The following is a 24,367-nucleotide window of genomic DNA, read 5'->3' on the forward strand; positions in this document are numbered from 1 at the left end:
TGCACTGCAAGAACATCAACAGCAATAGGATAAGCTGTATCTCTACTCATTGGGCCAAATTCTGCTGCCTGTTTTCAATGCAGTTACCCCAGTGAAATCAGCTGAGTGACTCCAGATTTATATTCATGTAATGGAAAGCAGAATCTGACTCACCATATGGAATCAATTTGGAAAGAAGTCTAGTTGCGAGTTTTATCTACAGCTTATTGAATTGTTCGTTTTTCCTATTTTCTTATTTCTATTTTTCTTGGTTTCCTTGCAGCAGATTGATAAGCAATATGAATTCCTGCTGAGGACTAAAGTTGTTATGATCAAATATCTGAGAGTAAAGGTACCTAGAGAAATGGATGGTCCATCCTATTTCCCAACCATCATCCAACTTTCCTTTGGTTGTTACCACACAGAACTCTGACCCAAACCATCACCAGCCCAAAGCAAAAGTGTATAAATAAGTCATAGAAGAGTATTTCCCTCTTGAATAGCCTGTCCAGAGCCTGCTGCATGTTTATACAATCACAGCTCTTGCAGAAAGGGAGGAGTTCTGCTCTTTGGGCTGAAGACTGCACAGACCTCAAACAAGGGGCTCAGCGGCTCCTGGGTGCTGCAGTCCCTGCTCCCAGGAGTTCCACACCTCTGGATTTGTTCCACAGCTGCGGTGCTGGGTCCATGCAGACCCCATGGCCACCACACAGGTTACAATAGACACGGAAGGCTGACAGGCCCATGGGGCTCCATCTTACCCAGGATGCCCTCAAGCATCCAAAGAGAAATCTTGTGACACTAAATGTCAGCTGGATTGCCACATCAGGAATGTCTTTGCTGGGATTCCCTGTTTTGACAGCTTTGGAACAGAAAACAAAACATAGATCTATGAATTTCTGGCCAAATCAATGGGCATGAGATTTATGCTGCCTATTCCAGTGGAAGGCCTGGGGTGAAGCTCATGGCAGAAGTTGAGAATTATCAGTGTTGGTTTTTTGTTTTGTTTTGTTTTGTTTTTTCTTTTTCCAGAGACAGTATGTATGTCTGGAAAACAATTTTGAACCTATGTACTTAAGATAAAATTAAGCACTCAGTTAATTCCATCTTAAAACCACAGAGGTAGCATTTTAATTTGAAAGGTGCAATTGATCCTAAAGATATGGGGGTTTGAGATGATAATCTCTATTGTGGGGGTTATGACATAAAGGAACAGATAAAGTGAGTAAAACAAACAGTTGCCCTGTAACTACATTTCAGTTATGTTACATTTAGAGAGTTCTGTCTTAGGGTTTGTTTTAACTGTTATCGTTCCATGAAAGCAAAATAACACTCCTTACACAAGTAAACGAGAAACATGATAAATAGAAGTTACAATAGTTGAATTTTTTTATCAGTGCAACCTCCTACAACATTAAAAACAGAAAGGGTAAGTGAACTCTCTTCAGCACAACACTAGACTTTCATGAAATAGTGAAACTTTCCAGAAATTACTTGGAGATGGACCGAGCCACTACTATGCAAATATTTAAACAATGTGAGAGAGGTGCAGCAGAAATGGGTCTGAATAATTGGCATTGGACTTTACAGACAGAGAAGTAAAGGAAAATTATTTAATTAGTGTCAGCTAGTTAGACGAAAAGCCAGAGACTAAGATCCTCTTCTAAAGATAGAGGCAAGAAGCAACAAATTTGGCTGATAAAATTAATAGTGTACTTTCAGCAAGATTTATGAAAGACATTTTGAGTTAATACCATTAATGACATTTCAAATAAGAAATGAACACTCTGATAAATGTATACAGCCTTATGAAATAGCCCAAAGCTGGATAATTGAATAGGTCTGCAAAGAGAAATGAGAAAAGGAAAATCCATTCTAGCTCTACAGAGCTGAAATAAACTCGAGCAGCCGTGTCCCTGCCTGCTTACTTCCTGGGAGTGTTGGGGATGACACAGAAAGGCAGTACTGAGGAAAGCAGGTCACAGATCCAGAGTCACCTGGACTGCTGTGTGAAAAGGCACAGCTATAAATCAGAGCTCCAGCACGGCCAAGTGCAGGACACCCAGCTATGCAAAGTGAGTGCTGCCAAGACAGCAGACTACATCTGGCAAGTTGTAGCTCTGGAAATACTTGGGGTCTGGAGGTGTCCCTGATGCTGTGCTACAGCTGAAAGAGTTCATTTATTTCAGGGTTAGATGAAGAAATGTGATACTAATAAACAGGACAAGGAAAGTCACCAAACATTTACTTTGGGAGCTGGTGCCCAACTCTGTACTGAGTATAGAAGAGCCATAAAGAGTGCAGAAAATACTTGGAAAATGAAACAAAGGAATGAAAATTTTGCTTTATACTGGAACACTCAGGAACTCAACAGATTCCTGTGTCAAGGAGAATATAAAAAGGCAATTTGCTTGGCAACAAAAATGTAATTCTTCAGAGTTGCAAAAGATCAAATTATAAGAAGCTTAACTGTCTGAGCACTGGAGCTAGACAAATTCTGAACAGTGACAGATTAGCCAGTAGGACAGCTTAATAAGGTTGTAGTGAATTCCTATCGTAGGCCATTTTAAACCAGAACTAGAAAGTTTTCTAAATCAGATGCTTTTTTGGAAGGAGACACAGCTTACGAAAGTCCCGTGTCTAAGTTATGCTGGAGGTCAGAGTAAATGATGATACTCCCTCTCCATCTGGTTTTGTCATCTCCAAGTAGGAGCCTCAGAAGAAGCTTCCAATGGGAAGAAGCTGCCTCCTAACATATCTAGCTAGCAATTATTTTAAGTGCTTGGTTCTGATTGACAAAATGCATTCTTCACTGGTAGTCCACAGCAAAGTTATGATTTTCCAATCTTACTACTAAATTTTGACAATTACAATTAGTCTTTATTAGTTTAGATTGTCTGTAGCAGAAATAGTTGTTAGGAAGAAGCTGTCCTCTGAACAGCTGGTAAATTAGACAAATTCCCTTTTAAAAGAAACTTAGAACTGTGAGAAAGTGACTTTGTGCAAGATTAGATTAACATAACTATTTACTTCAAAAAGGAAAGAGCTAAAGGACAATGCCATAACTTGCGCATCAAGTCGCTTGTCTCAGTTCCAGAACTAATTGCTATTACAAATATTGACTCTGTGCATCCTGCCAGCAATCCAACAAGATGTCTCTTACTACATTTTCTGTTGAATCAGTCCCAGCCCCAGAACTATATGAGACTGTTCTCCTGGTGTTTATACAGACCCCAGGCCAGAGCAAGTGATTAGCTCCGGCTGCTGCGGCCGCCTCAGCAGCGCAGGATGGCTGAAGTCAGACCTGCATTTGATGACTTCATTGTTTGCCTCATCCCTGAATTTGCTGTAGGTGAAGACAGACAGAGCCCTTTATTTTTCCAGCTCTCAGAACTTTTATATTTATCTTTTCTTAGCACAAACAAAGGGGGAAATGGTGCATCATGAAGTGATGCTTTTCATGCTAACAGGTTTTTTTCAGCAATGTAAGTCCTTGCTAAAAAGTTAGCAAATCAAAACTAAGCTATATTAGAAGATAATTCTGTCAGTTGACATAAAACTTCTTCTTCACCCTTTCTGATCTAGGTTCCTTTGAAGAAATCAGAAAATTTACTTCTTTGGGTCAAACACTGGGGAGTTCTCTCCTTTATTCTCATTTGGTATCAATGCCAGTACACTTTTTTGCCTCTATTGATACATTGCACTTTTCCATCTCTTGATAATGCTGGATAAAAAGAAAACTATATGGCATAAATACACATAAAAACACAGGCTAAACATGCAGGCTAAGAAATACAAAATCTCAATCACCTTTGGCAGCAGCTCAGCAAAAAAAATAAAAAAAAAAAACCAAAAATTATCCACAAAAGTTAAAACACTTAATCAGAACATTTCTAAAATCACATGCTTTGGCTTTTCCTCTACTTTTTTTTTTTTTAACTGACCTAAATCTTTAAAGTAGAGTAAAAGAGGGAGTTAAGTAACATAGGGAGGGCTTCTACATCTTAAAATTGTTGGATGTCTTAAAATTTTCTCCATTCCTTTTTCCTCTATTTCCTTTTTTTCATATTGAAGCTATGGAATGGAAAAATCCATTATTCACATGCAAGGCTAGAATTCTTCCACTGAACCAGTCATATTATTTTTTCTAGAATAATTTTAATGCAGATTCGAATTCCACACAATTGGATGGGATTCATCTTATTCATGCCTTCAGTTAATTGCACATTCCTAAAGCTGTCGGTGATAATTTTGGTGAAATGCAGGGTGTGCTGCATGGTAGAAGAGCATCAAACACATCCTACAGACACAATGCTTACCATTGTTTAAGCTCAGTTTGTGGAAAGTAAATGCAAACTCTAATTTTAGCTTCAGTTGCTTTATTTCTGACTTTGTAAGCAATTTTGTGAGAGGAGTCTTCTCTTTTCTTTCTATAGAGTATAGGGTCATCTTAGTTAAACAAAATTTTCAATAAAAGAATGTTTAATCCTCCATCACCTAGAATAACTACCAATTTATTTAGTGATAGAAACTCATTAACTGGGCTCACATTGGCACTTATATTTCCAGTTGACTTAATACACCGTGGAAAAAATACTTCTACTTTTCTGAAAATCTGGTCCTAACCAGATTTTTAAGATGTCACTTAAACAAAAATGGCAATGTCTGTGCAAGATGTTTCTGTAATAGTTTTCATGAGGGATCCCACAGGAGAATAAATTCAGTACTATCTTCCCAGTGAGAAAATAAAATGAAAAGGGAATACAAAGTTTTTTTTTTCCTAGACACCAAACCTGGAGATAAACATATTTGGTATCTTGCTTTATATATGAATTAGGCAGAGAAGAAACATTAGGGTCATCAGTACAGAGGCAGTGTAGGGAAGGTAGTGTGTGGCACCCCTTTGAGAGGGTTAGAAATTACTTTGAGAGGGTTAGAAATTACTCTTTTCCAGGCAGTCATAGTGGGAGCAGACACCATTTTTCATTGTGTCTGAGAGGCAGCAATAAGACTGAATGATGTGCCAGTAAAAGGCAGTTAATTTTCTTTGTATTGGCAATATAGAATGTGAACTTGACTCATCTTTTCATCAAATTAGTAGTGGAGCAGACAGTAGACCATTTATCTTGTAGACCATCTTACATCTGACACCTGAAATTCACACTGTCCAAATTCAGCACTTTATTTTGGCAAGCAGTTATGTGTTCAGATTTTTGGTATTTGCTTCTTGGATGATTCAGAGTACAGTAATTCAGGAAGCAATATTTTACATCATCCAGTACAAGTGAGGCCATTTTCTCATATGCTATTGCAACCATCCTATTCCTTTCATGGTCTAAAAGAAAAGAGAAGAATAGAAAAAAAGTTTGAATGGAACTGCCAATAAAGGCCATTTATTTTGTATTTCCCTTTACAGGCTTTTTTTGGTATTCAACTGTCCCAAGTTCTGAAACATTTCATTTAATAAGATGTTAATAATTTTGGAAACAACATCAGAACTAACCTTCTTGTCAAGTAGACAGGCCTGTTTTGATAGCTTAGTAATGAATAGCACCTTCACCCCTGACTATTACTACCCCTTGCAATGCTAAGTTGGCATCATTGTAAACTTCATAGGTCTTTTTTTTTCCAGACCAAAAGAATGAAAGGTTTTATCAAGATATGAAGTACATTCCAGTAATATGGACAATTTCTTTATTGCTGAAAATGTAGCTTTAAAAATCTATAGATCCTACTTAGGAACAAAAAAATTCCTTATACAGCTGTATTGTGTTGTTTCCACATTTGTTTAAACACAGGAGTCTGGCTGAGGAATATACAAACGATTCATAAAAACATGCCTATGTTACACATGTGTGTACCACATGGAAAGTAACATGTGGATTTCAAACTCGGGGCATGGGTTTCCCTTTTTATAACTATTCGAAGAAAAAATATTCTTAGTAGGGACGTTTTTTCAATAACATTTTTTGAAACCTTAACTTCAGAGGGTATCAAAAATGCCTCTCATGAGATATGGGGCCACACATATTGCAGACAGCTGCTTGGAAAAGTTAAGACCCACCTGAAAAAGCAAAAGGGATGAAGTTTCCACAGCTCATTCCTTTCAGCAAAGCGAGAAGCATACCTGGAAGACTAACCAGAGATACCCTCCATTTACCTCCATATATATTAACTGCACTTTAAATTCCTGATCCAAATATAAAAGATGGCAACACATTGTATGGAGTCAAACTGGAGATAGAAGTCATAGTTCACACAGTCACAGGCAGCAGTGAGGCTCCCCATTTTCATAGAATGTGGCTGACAAGTTTGAGAACCAGGATGTCATCCAGAGGGATTGGGACAATCCTGACAAGTCGCACCATGGGAAGTTCACGGTGCTCAACGAAGCCGAGTGCCAGGAGCTGCACCTGGGGTGAGGCAACCCCCCGTACCTATCCAGGCTGGGGGATGAACAGATCAACCATAGAGAGATCACACACAGGCTCTGTCAGAGCTTTCCACTCGACTCTCAGTTTAACATCCTCAGTCCTGCCACAAGCTCCACACAGAAGGCTCCCCACAGAAACATGTATGGCCATATTCCAGCACACTCCTGCCAAAGCAATTTCTTTCACCAGGGGTTTCAGGTCCCCTTCATACCATTGCGTTTTGATATGGCTTTTGGAGAGGAAAACTTTAAATATTCTCAGAGTATTTCCAATTCTTTAACTTTCACGAGTGGCCACTCAATGAACACTAGAAGGCTGTTCCTTGTGCTGCATTTTCTTTGGTGTTTTGTTATAAAGATTACAACTAAGAGTAAAGAATCATTATTTTTTCAGTCCAGGCTCTCTTATAGAATGCTTCTTGGCTTTTCACTCTGCTGTCTTTGCGCTTCTGAAACTGCTTTACTACAATGTAACATTCAGAAAGATCCTTCTGGAACTGGCGCAAACTTAAATTCAGAGAGCATTTACAGTAAATTTGATTCAATTATTTTGATGGCAGAAAAAGCAAGCTATCACAGGTTCAAATATGGTGTTAGTGAACATAGCAAAGAACTTCCTCTGACAAAAAGTAAAAGAGGTTGAGATAAAAGGCAGCAAATGTAGAAGGAGAAAGAGCAAGAATATGTTTTGATAAACAAAAAAAGATAAAAGCTCCACTGTTTCAAGGTAGTGTAACTGAAGTCAGAATCATGCCCAGTGATCTCAATGTTTTTGTTGTAAACAAAGAAAATGAGGCAGGATTATTTAAGGTTTCAGCAATATAGGCTCTAGTCCTGAGTCTGTCTTTACAAACTGGTGATGGAAAGGCAGGCAGAGGGATACTGATGCACATAATATGGGGGCAATCACATAAAAATGAAGATTAAAATAAAGTCCAGTATTTCCTTGTAGGAAATGTACAGCATGGTGTGATTGAAGTAAAACAATGGTCCAGCAAATGAAATTGTGACAAATGGTGATCCTGGGGGTTTCTGCTATGGCTCCTATTTTGGGACTGGAAACTGTGGTGACTATTAACAACAAATTAAAAAGAAATTAAAAATTTTATATATATATATATATATATATATATATATACAAATAGGTACAGCTGTGGAAAACAACCATCCTAAGAGAGCACCTTAAATCACCTGTCACTCTGAGGCCAGGATAGCTGAAGTGGTGCCTGTTCCCATGTGCCAGAGCTGCCCTGCCCTGCATCAGCAGACAAGAGACTGAGGGTGCTCCAGCACAGACATCGAAAGTGCAAGCCACATATGCAGTTGTAATCATGGAAAATATATATTCCCATTGGCTCCGCTGTCAGATACTCCGAAGCCATGGAAAATGCCACAAAAGATAAGCCATGCACTTCTTTGTTCGCTCCACTTGTTTGAATTGTTCTCTGCTCTGCAAGTCCTTTATCAGTGCCATTTGTACAAAGGCATCAGTCTGCTTCTGATAAGTATTGCTGATATCATTACTGCTGAAGGATTGCTAGGGCCATTTATTTCTGAACAATGAACAATGGGCTGTGAGCAACATGTAATCAGGAGTTTATCCACTTATCTATTAAGATACTTAGTTAAATTTTGGGGTCCCATTGCCTGTTTGTATTTGAATCACAGCTCCACTTGGACATAAAAGCACAAGAGTTTGGAGAGGTGGAGTACTTTTTATCCTGCTGAGTCAGAGGACTCAGCTTAGCAAGTTGGGAAAACTCTAGTTTGCCCTTTCAGGCTTGGCACCGCTTGCAGTGGAGGGCTAAAAAACAGAAGGAATCCTGAGATCACGATTCATTTTAACAATATTTAATTTTCCTAGCACAAAATGCTGATTCGGGGAAATGTCAGTGCATACCCGATAGCAGAAACGCTTGTTTTTTTACTTGAAAGATAGGGTAGATTGAACAAAAAGAATTTCCTTGGCCTCAGAGGGGAAAAGAGGAAGTAGATCAGATCTTGTGTTTGTCAAGGTAGAATTAAAGAGAAAGCATCTCTGCCAGGCTCTTTGTGATGGATGTGATGTTATCTCAGATACACCAAAGTCAAAGGCACACTGCAAGATTCATAAAAGTCAGATTATCTGCTATCTATCTAATGAAAACTGTAGCTGCATTGCTGTCAAAAAAAAAGCTTATTTTTTGTGTGTTCTTTAATAACAGGTATAATTTTGGATATATAAATAAAATTGTGGTGGAAATTCCCAGTGAGCCAAATCTAATTTTCAGATGATGTGACACTTGATTTCCTAGAGCTACATTAGAAACATCTGGTGGAAAATGTTACTTCTTGATCTGTACTTAAAAAAATTTCCTCTCCAACACTCTTAATTAATCTTCAGAGACATTAGCATTAGCAATAGTTCATTTAATGTATTTCAAAAATAAAAGTTGGAGTATGATTGGTGGGCAATGATTTTGTTGCACAGTAATAGCTCTGTAGTAAAGCTGTTGTAACAAACCTAGGGTTTAGCTCTTCTTAATCATCCAGGGTAACACAGTTCACTAAGCATGTCACTTGGCTCCACTCCTTGCAAAGCAGAATTTTCGTGAAAAGCTTGTTTGTAGAAGAGGTGGGGGAAAGCGGGGGGCTGGAGGTGGAGGATGCAGAGCTGGCGGCACAATTGGCCATTGACAGCGCCCTCCTGCACCGCGGAACGCCCGCGAGGAGCCAGCTCAGGGCCAGGAGCTCAGCTCTGCCTGCCTTGGTGCTGAGGCACAGCCCTTCCCTGAGCTGGGCAGCCAGAAGGGACAAGTGCAATGTGGCACTGCAGAGTCTGGCGCAGGTCTCAAGGGTGCACAAGCGGATTTCCCTGCAGCCAGACTGAACTTTAGCACCAGACTGTACAAATGCCCAATCCATCTTGTGTACATCATGGATATTTTTGTTGAGTTCATTGAGTTTTGAGTCCCATCCATTAAAATATGATGAAAATTAATCTGCTGCTGTGCCTGTGACAGCCAGGTTTAAATAAACCTCACTTTTTTCCTTCATGATTAGTGCTCTTGTTGCATGTACTAGCTGAGGTGGAAAGATGAGTCAAGTTCAATGCATGAACAGGTGTAAGAGCAAATAACACCTTTAAACATTGCCTTTATTATCAAGAGACCATCTGGCACAGCCTGAGAGATGTTTAATTAAAAATAAATGTATATTTATTTTTATAAATAAAATAAGAGCTCTCCAATCCCTTTATCCCCACAGCTATCTGCATGGGATATAAGACTCATTTAAATGCACCCTCCCTCTGAAAGGTTTTTCAGTTCTTTTTTTAATTTGTAAATTTTTCTTTGACTAGAACTGTATGATACAACAGAAGTATATATATGCCATCAATTTGTCTGGATAGTAAAAGATATTCATGAACAACAAAAAACCAATTATGTTGTAAGAACATTTCTGAATTTCACTCTTAAAATAACTTTAACTTCTCCATCCAGATGAATTTTGTATGTGAAATTTTACTGTTGTAAAATTATAAAATTGTAGTGAGTTTATTAGGCTTACTATTTATTTCTTAGAAACATTAAATGAGTCCTAGTGACAGGGAAAGGAATTGAAATTTAAACATTTTCTACCCAGAACCAAAGATGTGCATCTTATTTTTACTTTTTAAAAATCTAAGCAGTTTGAAGTATTACGGAGTTAGCAATGAAACTACAGCTATTTCTAATTATTACTGTGTCTGACAGGATGCATATGTTTATGGAATAATCTATGCATAGCATGAAAAAGCTCTTTTTACTGTTTTTGAAACAATGTTTACATCAAAGTGAAACATATGTGTGATAAAAGAACAAAGCAGAAATCCCTAGTTGCTAGTCCTAGTTGAGATCTATATATAGGATATTTACAACATTTTTGGCATGGCAGAAATCTGTGTCAGAATGATTAATTAACAGACATGAAAAACTAAAGGACCGTGAAGGGCTGAGGCAGATACAGCGTCATCTAAACTACCAGGATAGGTAGAAATGAACACTTGAATTTGTCAGGGGCTTGCTGCAAAGTTTTATTATTACTCAAAAGGCACCTGGGCCCAAAGCATCAAGTGGAAACAATTTTACAAATCAAAGGAGATAAACTATGTGAAAAAATCATGAGTAACTAGTTTACTCAAAGGACCTGTAACAGGATCTGGAGCTTTCATCCTCGCCCAATTAACAGTGACCAAGACTAAGTCTCATCAGGAATAGAAAGGACAGATGTTGCCATCACAAAATCACCACTACAGCTGACACCAATTGACTTTCTTATTGGTCGTGTCAGCAAAGGGCCGATGATTACATGACTATGAAATATTGTCCTTCCAGAAAGGCCTCAGGATGGCTGAGGAATGATATCTAGGCTGTGTCTAAACTGGGAACAGACATTGCTTAGGCTCCCGTTTGAAGAACTGTAATTGCCCTGATTCTTTTATTGGACACAGATATTGTAAATCAGGATTGCTGACTTAGAGCAGCTTCAGTGATATCCACGGAAACAGCTCAACATGAAATCTGTGGGTGGAAGGGCTGGGTTGGGTCACTGGGTTAGAAGGATCTCTTCTCAATTTTTCTCACCCAATAAGCTGCCTTGGTGTCACCTGAGAAAGAAGATGGTTCCCTGCAGTGCAATTCTCTTAGTAAGAGCTGTTGAGCAACAAAAGAAGAGTCTGAAAAAAAACATTTTATTGGCAAAGGGGAAAGTTTTACTGTTGTTCTTTCAAATCCCTCATTGGGGTAAGACACACAATGGTGAGTATGCTCCCTTTTGCTCTTTGATGACTGTTCTTTAGCCATTCAGTTAAAATGGGATGTAATTTGAATTATCCTAATTTTCCTTTAATTCTTACTTCATGTTTTCCATACCTTCTGTTAGTTCTATAAGTAGGATAATATTTAGTTAGCTGAAATGACGTGGTTTAAGTGTGACTACTGTGTCCGGAGATTATGTGAGCAAGCATCAGCATAAAATTTATATGTACAGAAACATAAATAATTCTTTAATAAGTCCTTTCAATCTTAACATAATCAGTGGGAAACTAGAGCAGTTGCTCTAGTCCCCCCGCCAATCATGAAAGTACAAACTCATAGCAGGATTGGTTGATCAATGGAAAACTTCATTTTGGATAAGAGCCATTTTTAAGCCAAAAGCTGTTTATTTAGGCCGGGAAGTTTGGCTGTAGCGAGTAGGCATCAGAATTGTTTATTATTGGAACCCAGAAGCACATTAATTATGTGATTTGAGTGACTGGGTAGCATCAGCCCCGCAAGTTTTGGACGTCAAATGCCCTCATCTCGCATGGCGTAAACTGACCCCTGAAGTGTGGGTCTGTGCACCAGAGGTTAAAGGAGGACCCTCCTCCATCCCCACCCAGGCTCTGCCAGGGTGGCTGCACCACAAATTTATGTTTTGGGGAGATCAGAGCGCTTTGATATACTGCACAGGGCAGCAGCATAGCTTCAATTTCACTTACATGTTGTGATTTCCTATGAAAGATCATCTGTCATTGGGGGCTCTCGTAACACATTTGCAAATAAGGTCAAACAATTTGTTCAGAGGTGAACACGGTAAGTATAAACACATTGTAAATATTTGAGTATGAGTTTAATGGTGTTTGAGAGGCTTGCACAAAAAACCTTACAAATAAAATCGCTATATTTAAAAACAAATTAGAAACTTGCACATTATTTTAGCCTTTGGTGGGCATTCATCATCATTATGGATACTTGTGTTTATTTGGGTTAGTGCTGGGGAAAAAGGAACATTTAGAAAGGCCCAGCGAGGGTGGGCAGGGCGGGGCGGGGTGCCCCTGCAATCACCAGCTGCCATCGCAGAGCCACTGCCTGGGGGACCAGCTGTGCCCTCCCCCTCAAAAACCCATTAGGCCTGTCCAAAAAGCATTTCTGCAGAGCAATTATGGGGTACAGGAGCAGCAGCTTTGGTCTATTGGCACTCTTGGAGTGGACTGACCCAGTGAAGGGATGGGTGGCCTCTGTGGATAGCCCACAGCATGTCTCGGCTCTCTGGGTGGGGAACAAAGAGGGGTTTCCGGTGAAAAATGGCATGTGGCTGTTGGCGTTGCATTTTGTGGAGCCACATCACACTCTGAGGAAGATAAATTGAAGACGATTGCCCCCAAAATTACCTTAGGACTGGAGAAACATCCCTTTTGCCCCAGACGTAGTGATAAAAGCACTAATGGGAATTTCTTGTAAATCCTTGCTCAGTCCTGCCGCAACCTCCATAGAGAAGGCTCCCCACAGAAACATGTATGGCCATATTCCAGCACACTCCTGCCAAAATAATTTCTTGCACAAGGAGTTTCAGGTCCCTTCATACTACTGCATTTTGATATGGTTTTTGTAGAGGAAAAATTTAAGTATTTCCAGAGTACCCGCCCCCTCAGGTTTACATCCCTGAGTAATCCCCAAGCAAAGTTCAATTTCAAAAGTATTACAATCTATTGATATTTGATTCCAAAATGGTAACAAAAATGGTCTTGAAATAAGCCTGAGAGTCGTGATTTTCAGGACTGCAATATCCATACTCCAGCTGTTTGCACAGGGCCCAACCCTGCAAACACTCCTGCACATAAAGTGAGGAGAGCCATACCTGAGTGCAGACATTTCCAAACTTAAGTTTCCAGCTACTAAACTCTTTGAAACAGAGAACTATGTGTAAGTGGAACTGTACCTAAAGCATTTGGCATGTTTGGGGGGGTACTGTAATAAACCATAATAGTAATTGTGTATAAATATGCAAATTGCATCATACAAAATATGTAAAAAATAATGGATTAAAATATAAATATATAGGTCAGACTCCTAGCATCAAAAGGGACCTCTCAGTCCAGTTGAATCCTATAAATGGTATAGGTAAAGAATTTTAGTTCATTAATCTTACTTTTGATCTTTTTGAGTAAAATTCACTCCAGGGTTTCATTTGGTCTCTCATGAAGCCGTCCTATAAATCACACTACATATAGTGCACAAAGGCAATTATTTTGTTAAGGTTTAGGCTAAGTATTCCACTGCTTGCCATCACTTATAAGAGTTTTTTCCCCTTCTGTGGCATTATAAATTGCAATGCTCAGATACACTTCATACCTGCTACAGGGTACTGCTAAAAAAATGGATTCTAGGTGCCAAAAGAGCAAGGAGCATTGGCAGCTGCTTTGGGAGCTCTGCCTTAGCGAGCCTGTGAGTGAACAGCCTGTTCCTCCATGGCTGTGGCTGGGGGAGTGATCCCTGAGCAGCTTTTCACAGCTCCTGGGGGAAGGGTGAGCTATTGCGTAGGGACTGACCTTCTGTCAGCCCCGAGACACCACAAACCAAACCTGGGGGAGGACTGGACTTAAACTGTTTCTTCTCAGCCAAGATCACACCCTTCTGGAGATTGCTGTGTCCCAGCACAGAAGTGTGAGCTGCTGCAGTAATTCTGCCATGAATGAGAGCCTTTCTTTTGAGTCATATACTTTTGTTTCCAGTCTATGGTGTCTTGGCTTACTACTGTGCTGAGGATTATCCCTCCAGAAAAACAGAGCCTGGAAAAATGAGCCATTTTCAGCAGTTATGAAACTCGGTTTGAAAAAGTGTTTCCCCCTTTATATACATTTATATATGAATTGGTTTCACTGCAGTGAAACTATATGTATTATTGTAATAATAAAAAAATAACATATTTTAGTACTATAATGTAATAGGAAAATGTACTACCAATAATATTATCATTACTATTATCATTATTACTAGTAGAATAGTACTCTCATAGTTAAAGTTTTCTAGATGCCAGTCAAACATAATGAATTGGATTCTTTTTTTTCCCGAGCAGCAAAAGCCTCAGCCTTACAGGAAACTCCACACAGGCAAATCCCAAGTGAGCCCAGAGGAGTCCTTGGCAGTTCAGGAGAATGGCCCAGCAATGGCAGCATCAGGACTGGGATCCAAGCAAGGGCCATAAGAGAACTGATGAGCAATAAGAGATGGGAATACTTATGCATGTACAAGAAGACATTTCTGTCAGTAGTCTGAATTCAGCTCACTCCTACCCTCAAAATCCTATCAAAACTGCCTCAGGTAGCAGCAGAGCCTTATGTGTACAATTTTGGGCATAATTTGGCACAGACAGCATATTTCTCCATTCCACCAGGCTGGGGTCCCTCAAAAGTCGAATCAGCTAATTTCTAAATGCCCTGTGTAGCTATATTGTCCTGTATTAATGTGATATAATACATTGTTATAATTTCATAACATCAAATACAAAGTTTATGAAAAAATATTTGGCACTGCAGAAGCTGTGAAACTCTACATAGTTAAAAGAGAATATTGTAGCACAGAGCAGCTCTGAACACATTAATATTTTTTTTAAAAGTCCTGGAGGGTTTCTGGAATTTTTTCCATGCTAGAACATTCCATAACACTGCATGTCACGTGCCAGAGAATGGACTGAAATCTTGTCCTTTGCTCATCCTTTTGCTGCCTTATTTTTGAGTCTCCTGTGCTTGTACTTTTTTTCATCAGGCCCCGCAAAAGAGGATTGTCAATGGCACAAGCAGATCTATTGCCTGACTACATCAAATGTTATATTTCAGCCTTTTTCCATCAGAACCAGCTGCTTCAGGTTCTACATTTAAGCTTGAAACTCTGTGCCCTGGCTTACAGTTACTATTTCCCCCTCCTCCCTATCTTCTAGTAGCATCCTGAAGCACAAGGCAGTCTTGGGGCTCTTTTAATACCCATTTCTCTTACCATTAGCTACAGAAATCCTTAAAAATACCCATTCTGCAGGTGTATGAAGTGTATGAAGATGTATCAGACTGAGTGGGGCAAGAGGGTTAAAGTGAGACAGCAGAGTCCATGTCTGCCATGAATGTAGTTGTTTTCTTTCCCTTCCTATTTTTTTTCTAAGGATATGAATACTTGAAGGAGTAGCCCAGAAGAGATGAGTCACTAGGATATGCATTTTTTATATAGGGGAAAAAAGGGAAACCTTTATGAAAAAGCCAAATGGAAATAAGAATGAAAGAGGAACAAAGACCACAAGGGAGAGTGAGGCTGCAGGAAAGACATGAGGAAGATCTGAGGCTGAAAAGAGTATGGAAGCAAGAAGAATGGCCACACTGTGCTAGGTATAGGACAGTCAAATTAAACTTCTGAAGCTAACCCTGCCCCAACTGTTTGCCTTGAAATGAGAGCCAACTTAAGCTGTCCACAGCAACTGCAGCAGGTTAGCAGCTGAGTCACAAACTGGTCTCCTTACTTCAGGATAACCACAGAGTCACAGAATATTCTGTGTTGGAAGCAAGCCACAAGAATCCTTGAATCCAACTCCTGGCCCTGCATAGAACACCTCAGGAGTCACACCATGTGCCTGAGAGCATTGTCCAAACACTTCCTGGGCTCTGTTCAGGCTTGGCGCTGTGACCATATTCTTGATAACCTGTGCCGGTGCCCAAACACCCTTTGGGTGAAGAACCTATTCCTAACAATTCAGCACACAAAAGCACAGTGAATGGTATATCCTCGTCCATCCAAATCCAATCTCATGCTGCAAATCTGCCCAGAAATCTAAAGGCTGCATTAAGAGGGGATATAAAACATTTTGTCTTTTTCAGGAGGAAAATCAAAATAGCAGAATTAGCTATCTCATGTGCAAAGAGGCCCTGCTTGCCAGAGTCACATTATTTAAAGCTTTTGATTGACCTGAGAGACTTCCTACTCTTTCTTGCCTCTGCCTCCCACTCCACATACTACTAGAGGGGTGGGTTTTTTATTTTTAACTGTATCATGACAATAAATTTAGAACTCTTGGATCTCTCAGCTCACTCTTCCTAGTTGGCGCCTCATTTGAGTAATGGGTCATGAAGTTGACATTCCTCCAGTGATGTATTGCTTGCTAGAGTGGCACTGACCACAAAAGGCAGGTCAAATAATCTTTTAATTTAATCTTTTACAGCTAGAGAGTGAAATGCTATAAAAAATGCAAAAGAGGATATCCATGTGATACTCTCACTGGGGAGAGTATCCATGGGGGAGAGAGGGAGAGACAACATCAGGAGCCATGGAGAGCTATATCTCAGGAAACATGGCTTATTTTGGGGACTAGCCAAAGGCAGAATAACAAGTGAGAGGGAAATGACGGAGAGTTTCTGGGGAATTTTTCACTAGCTGATTACCTTCTGTTTAATGGTTTGGCTCCAAGGCTTTTTAGGTGGCTTCATCCAGAATACCCTTCACAGCAGAAGAAAACTGTTACTCCTGGCAAGTTAAAGCTGACTACATTAAACTTGGTTTTCTGACTGTGATTTTGATTAATTGTGTTTCTTAAAATACATGTTGTCTCTCTTAGGCTATTACTTCTGATGGCACAGTCCTGGAGGTTCTTAGATTGCTGAAATTTATTACACTGTTTCTTAAAGTGTAGCTTGTCTTCTTAATTTCATGAGGAATGGGAGTACACACAAACAAGAACAGAGAAAGAAAGCAGTGAATTGTTTAGCAAGCCACTATCACTTTGCATAGGATTATGACGGTATGTTAACCATTTAAATAACAAATTTGGCACTATTAATTTTTACTCAGTTTCCTCTACACTTGATGGAGTAAAGTTTGTCTGATGCAACTCTATTTGTTGTGCAATTTGATTAGACCTTCCCCAAACCCAAAGAAAATGAAGAACTCCTTTCGAAGTTATGAATCCCTTTTCCCATCAGTGCTTTGCCATTTTATTATTCTCCAGGCTGCACACAAGGTATGTCCTTGTTTTATAGATCCTTCTAGCTTTTCAATCTTTTTCTTTTTCTTTCACTGAAATACAAAGCTTTGTAAAACCACCATCAGGAAAACCATACACCAGAGCTTGTCTTGAATGAGGAGAGACATGTGCTTGTACTTGCTGAGGATACTGATACAGTCTCAGGAATCTGATTCCAGACAGGAGATTAATAGTTCTGAAAGGTATCGTAGATGAAGGGCCATATTTCTGCTCAGTGCATAAAAGTACTTTTTGTTGTTGTTTCAGCCCCACATATTGTTTATGCTGATCCATCTCCTCATGAAGAAAACCAAATGTCTACATTTCATCTTTGCTGAAGTCACTCCATAGCATTTTAAAGCTGAGGAAGAAATTCTGACATTCCTATTCATTCATCACTGACACTGGAAAATTATGAGACATTATGAGAATGTCTCAAGAAAGAAAAATGTTTATATTTGACTTCTCATATCTTGACCCTCTGAGGTTACTTGCTTCATATTTTCAACTTAGATCCACAGCCTGGAAGGCTAGCAAGTCTAAGTTGCCATTAAGAGCCCCTAGTTTTAATGGAAGCTTAGATTTTCACAAACTTCCACTATCCCAGCAGCTAAGGCACAGAAAAAAAAAAACCAACAAATATCTCAAGACTTTGTGATAAAATTGAAAAACTTGGCAGCCCTTTTGCCTCCTGTTGATTAGCTCTTTAATCTATGAGCAATCTGATATAAAACCAATGGAGTAAGTCACCAATAGATAGCATTCACTGTGAGTAAAGCTAGCAGAAATATGTGCTGTTTAAAAGAAAACATGCTGAAGAAAGCTCCCAGCCTGAGAGTCTTGGTTAAAGGATATACACCATATAAAATGTATGCACATACACACAAACACACACATATATCAATAGGAACACAGATACCCACACTGTTAAAAACCCTGCAGCAGCTTCCAAGCTAAGTAGAACTGCTTGGATGATGGCTCCAGCATGACCTCACCTTGTTAAATAAAACACCAAGTTATTATTTCACTGTTAATTTTTAATCAAGTGAACTGCAACTGTATGAAAAGAGAGAAATTTGTTTACAGCTTGCCTCTTCAGTGCCAGGCTGCCACAGAAATAGCACAACTCTGTGATCACAAGATGATACATGACAGGAGTTGACACACATATGCCAGGCTGGCTACAGGAAGCATTTCTTGCATCTAACAATTACAAAATCCTGGTGGTTTTGAGCATTTAGATTTCTTGGTTGTATACATCCCTTGATGTATAATAAATATATGTGACAACCTCTCCTTTAGACAGGACACTTGAAAAACCTCTTTCTCTCTCTTCTATTTGATCACTGATTTTGACACTATTTGTAAGAACTTAATTGCCTTTTAAATATCAGCTGCCTCTGCCAAATTTACTTAAAATCAGCTAGTGTTTTAAAAAAGATTATTGTGGGGACACACAGTGTGACTGCAAAATAAGGAAAAAAAGGCAGGTATTCAGCTAATGGAAGTAATTCTGCCTTATTTCTGTATTCTATCACAAATCCCCACGAGTAGCACTGGCTGGCATTTGTAAATGGCAGCTGCTGCCTATGCACCAGGGCAATCAATCTTCATGCTGCTGCAGATATCCATGTCAGAATAGTCAGTGGCTGTGAGTCAACAGGCTGAAGCATGTACCATTTATTCCTATCCACTTGAAAGTATCAAAATAACAACTCACTGAGGTAGAAAAGAAGGCAGTAGCTTCTTATTTTCATACCACATTTAATACGAATACAGTAGTTTAATACAGGGCATTCACAAAGCTTTACCTTAGATATTCATCTCATTTTATTGGTTTGATATATTCAGAGAAAAATTAAACCACCCCAACAGACAATATTGCGTTAATGTCTTAGTCATCCTGGACTTTGCTATCAGTGGCATTCTAGAAAAATGGTGATTTATAAACAGATATTTTATTCCAAACATATTTATATACCAGTCTTATATACCAGTAAAGACAGGAGTATAAATTCCTCAGAGCACTTATATTGCTGACCAAAGGACAAAGTTCTGCTAAATAATATTATGGAATTTGTATCCCTGGCAAAATATTTAGGGGCATGATTTTTACATGTATACAGATTTAGAGATTTTATAGATTTTTAATAGATTTAGAGATTTTTATTTGCCACTCAAAAAATAAAAGGTTGAATCCTTACCAAACTGAGAAATTGCCCTAAAACTGAAAGTTCCTATGTAGATTTGAAAACCTGGATTGAAACCTTCTTCTACGCAAGAGCCACGGAGGACATGTGGCAATGAATGAAAAATTGGCTACTACTAAAACTACATAAAGTAATATTTCCTTTAACTGAGATGTCCTGGATGTATTGAATCTGAGTTTAATCAGTTGCCTTGAAATGTTTATACAGTGGGGCAAAGAAGAAAGAAATGGATGGCTACTCTTCTCATTGACATTCATTATTTTGCGTTTGAAATCACATTTTTAGTCTCATTAAGCCTGTCATTTTCAGGTCATGGGCCATGGATAAAGGGATACGTGGACTACTTTGTAAAAAGTCTGCAGAAGGTAGCTGCAAAAGACAACATCAATTGCTCTCAAGAAAATGGGCTCCCATCTCTCATACTGAAAAAAACTGACCCTTCATCTGGTAACCCACAATTCTGAATGTTGGCACTCTAAAGCTTCATTTATGAAAGTGTATTTTGCCTGCTACTTTGCTAACCTCAACATTGCATGTCAAATGCCCATAGCTGGAGTGATCAGTCAAGCAAATCTTCACACAACTTTGACTGGGTTTGTCATTCTTCTCCAGAGGCTTTCTCTGCATAGCATCTTCATTTAAATCGAGGCATCCAAAACTGAACTGTGGTGCAACAGGGAATCTATCATTTGTAGTTTTCTATTAAATCATTATTACAGCGAGGTATTACTTTTGTACAGTATTTCTCTAATCCATCTCTTTGTTAGTTTATTTTGGAAAGGCATATTCATTAAGCTGTAATACTCTCAGTGATTCATATCTGGTTCCTCAGGGAACCATGTTAGATCAAAGTCCATTATGATAATGAAATTTTTATTATATTTTCTAACACATAGTAATTTTCAGCTGCCAGAAAGCTGATGGATGGAAGAATGAACATTTTGGGCAAATACAAGTATTTTTAGGAGTGTCTAATGGTCCTTTTTAGTTGTTACTGATCCAAAATAATTTGTTAACAAATTGCCATAAAAGTCCTTTTTCAAAGTATTTCAAACAATAAACAGAAATCCTATATGTTCTCTTTTGGTTTAAGATTGGCTATTTGCTATGAATTTCAAGCTTCCGACAGGCTGACCACATGGCTTGCTATTTATTTTATTTCAAAACCTCTCACAAAGGGTTCTGTTAGAAGTCTCTTGAAATTCCATGTAAATTATGTTCAAAAGATACATTTCATCTCTTACTTCATGCACTTTTAGTACAGAATTCTTGAAAGATGAAGCAGCACAACTTACCCTTACAGAAGCTGTGTCAGTTGGTGCTTATCGCATTATGCTTATCTTAATGTGTAATCTAGTCTTGAAGTAGATTCCATTTGAGGTCTTATCTTTCCCAACTAGAGCAGATTAAAGAGGAAAGTCTTTGTTCATTGAAGTGCTGTGACTTACTTGCTCTCAAATCCTTGGAATTCGGAGACAGACCTTGCTGTCTAGCAAAAGGTTTTACCCACTCGCTTAACCCCAGCACAAACAATGTCCCTGCAGCCAGCAGCCCTCTCTCTCACTTAAAACTACACGTGTGACCAAATGCATTCCAAGCTGTGCTGAGCAAGTAAAATACTTTGCGTAAGGAAAAGCAGCAGAATGCAACAATCTCAGTCTATTAGCGCTTTTTTGCCCCTTTCAATGCAGTTTTCATAAATCATATGCAGTGCTTGGATCATTCAGAAGGTTTTTCTGTTAAATACTCAGTTTCATTAGTTCTAACTTCCTCAGACATATTTTCTGTCATACCTAAGGAACTGCCAAATGTTTCCAAAAGAAGCACACGATGAGAATACTTCTTGATGAGAAAAATGAAAATAAAATATGTGCCTGACCTTCCCAAAGCCTGTTAGGAGTTCTGTCTAAATTTCTGTTTTCCTGTCATGTATGGCTTTCAAATGAATCTTACACCTAACACCAAATGGACAGAATTAGCCTTTTCCACATTTTTCCAGTGGCTAAGGGAAACATGCCCCCTCCACCCCACCTTCTGCTCTATCTCTTACTGTGAGGTTGTTTAGTTTTGCTGTGTTAGCATCCAATGCAAGTCATTTTTGCTGCGTGTAACTGGGTCTTTTAACTCTTGTAAAGCCTTTGAAGTTTCCTCTTTCTGCAAAGAGGTCAACGCGGTCTTTCTTTTGCCCTTTCAAAAGGACCTTTCATTCATTCCTGTGTTTGGTCAAGTTGTTGTGGGTTCTGCTCTGGCCTGGCACCATGAGTCCCCTCTACACAAGCAATTGCTGCTTTCGTGGCTACTGCTGTTTGTACTCCTTATTGCTTCTTTCATTTATCTTCGCTGACACACCAAAGGAAAGAGGGGGCCGAAAGGGGAGAATTTGGCTGTAAGCTAAATTGATTGCATGTTATATTTCATGGAAGTCTGGCAGGAAGAGTTGAGTGATCTCAAGAGTTTCGGGAATATTTTCGTTCCTATTGTGCAAATCAATCAAAGCGCACTCGGCCCCAGCTGCCCGCCCCCCTGGCAGCCCAGAGCAGAGCTCACTGCGTTGTCAACAAAGGTTTGAATAGAACAAAAGTCTCCCAAGTGGACGCTGCCTTCACTTGATGGGGTCACATATTACCCAACATTTAATAAAACTCACATGAATTTGAAAAGGATTCCCAGATAGATCAATGACCGGAAAAGCAGTAAATTTAGCAGGTTGGAGGGATGTCCTAGGTGATGGTATTACACGTGACAGTTACTCTTCTGCTTGGATTTTAAGTATCGTGGGTGTCTTGGGACTATTAGAATGAATTCTTGCCATACAAACATATCCACCGCTTTCCTGGGAAGCTTCCACCCACCCTGCATCTGTCATGGAGGAATTCGTTTAAAGTGGGTTGCTTTTTCCCAAGCTTTCATCTGCAATCCCAGCTGACCAGGCTGGTTTGGATGCAGCTTTAGACACTTCCCTGTGGCACCAGCAGAGCCAGCAGAAATGGGGAGGCTCAGGCAGCACCTAAGAAATTGCCCCCCTAAGTGCTTGGGCAGAGATGTCTCTAGGAGATCATGCTCCCTCCCTTTGTGCCAGAGCAATGTCGTAACCTTCTCTAAAAACAGAACCATAATCCTGATGTTCTCATCCTGCCTCTTCTTTTAAAACCCAGAAGATGCCCAGGCCATAGCCAGTCTGCTCACCTAGTATTCCACCAGGTCCTGAAAAAAGGTGATCTTGGTAATCGTGATTCCTGCTGCAGTAATAAACTCTTAAATGCTGGCACAACATGGGAGATTATAATTTCATGCTTGAAAGCAGAGTGAGAAATAATGACTCTGCATTCTCCCTCAGCAGAGGCCCAGCCTTAGGCTATCTCAGGAACACAAGGCCATATGATGTGTCACTGTTCAAATATTCAAAAGGAATCCAAAGGAGTACTTGGTGCTTGTTCCTCCGCCCTTATCTGGTTCCCCACTAGCTTTGGCAATCCCTGTCACAAGTGAGAGCTGAGGGAATGCTGAGTCTGGAGTCATCACTCAGCCAACAAGTTAGTGCTTCTGCAAGATACACAGAACTTGCTGACTGCTGGCACCTTATTTTGGACACAAGTCAGACTAAAAGGAGAGAATGGGCGCAAGAGCTTGCAAAAACCTGTGGTTCTGGGCAGGCCTTCATTCCGTAAAAAGATTTCAACAGACCCAGTCTGGATTTTGTAATTCTATTTGCCAGAACCTCTTTCATTTGGGGGCCATATTGATCCCCTCTCTGCAGCAAGACACAAAACAGACCATTCATTTGGAGTATTTGTTCTTTGGTAACACAATACAAATTTATGTCCAATTAACATATTTATGAGAGGAGGAATATGCATGTACAATTTTAAATCATATAAATAGGGAATATAATGTAAAAATCAGAAGAAAATCCCTGAAAAGGGGCATAGAAGGACATACTTTCAAGATAAGAATTATTTTCATAATGTTTAATTCTATGTCTCTAAAGAACAAACATTAATTTTTATAAAAATATACAGAATTACATTTTCCAGCTGGCTGCCCAAATTCTCTGCACCAATACCATGCTTCTGCAGCCAGAAGACCAATAGTGCACAAAATATACATAGGCTTGCCCTTTATACATTGTCATGCACAGTTATTCTGTAAAATAATTTCAGTTGGATGGTTCAGAAACCCAAATTTCAACTTCATTGGAAAGGCTGAGATTTTTCAGAAGAGTTTAGGGATTGACTTTTGCTAAATATAGGTGATAGTTATTGTCTGGCTGCAATAAACTCTTCAAAAAATCACAGCCCAGAAATCCCATGTGATAACTATCAGTTCAAGAATCTAGCAGAAAAATTGTATTCTTGCTGGGACTTTGCAGAGGAAGCCAGAAAACCACAGTTAAGGAACATTTAAAATCAGAAAAAAAACATTGCTGTTGATGAAAGTGAGTACTCTGGCTGTGAGTACAGCCAGTTTATTTCATAAACTTTTCAAACATAAAGCTCACACATCACCACAGAGCAATGGAGTTTGAAGCCACCTGATCCACCCCAGCCATGAGCACTAACACTGTACAAGAAAAGATTATTATCTCGCACAATTCTGCATTCCAGCAAGGATGCTATCTGTTGAATCCATGGATGTTAAGCTAAAAATTGTTTCTAATCAAAAGTAAATAATCTGCTTAAAGCCCATAGCCGTTTTCAAGCTCTCAGATTTATAGATAGAATAGGTATGTGGGATATACTTCTGTCATTAACCTCAGAGTTAATTGTTCTGTTTTCTACCTGCACCATCAGTTATCAAACCAAATTTGTTGACTAGTACTAGATGAGCTGTTATGTATCAGAGCTCAAAAGACAGGTGTGCTGATAAGAGAAAATGTGAGTTTAAGATTCATCTGCTGTTGAAAACCTCAGAGCAGGAGGTGAATCCCCTCCCTCCCTCCCTCCCTCATGCTGCTGCCCGCTGCATT

At 39.3% G+C, this 24,367-nt stretch overlaps 1 long non-coding RNA gene across 1 annotated transcript in view; it reads right to left on the minus strand.

The window, feature by feature from the left end:
* Positions 1–20,862, minus strand: part of LOC119699858 — a 44,459-nt gene extending 23,597 nt beyond the window's left edge. Inside the window, exon 1 of the long non-coding RNA XR_005256569.1 lies at positions 20,697–20,862. This is a non-coding gene — a long non-coding RNA (uncharacterized LOC119699858). The remainder of the gene's footprint in view (positions 1–20,696) is intronic.
* Between the last annotated feature and the right edge of the window lie 3,505 nt (positions 20,863–24,367).

Source organism: Motacilla alba, chromosome 3, assembly GCF_015832195.1.
Source record: "Motacilla alba alba isolate MOTALB_02 chromosome 3, Motacilla_alba_V1.0_pri, whole genome shotgun sequence".
Lineage (NCBI taxonomy): Eukaryota > Metazoa > Chordata > Aves > Passeriformes > Motacillidae > Motacilla > Motacilla alba.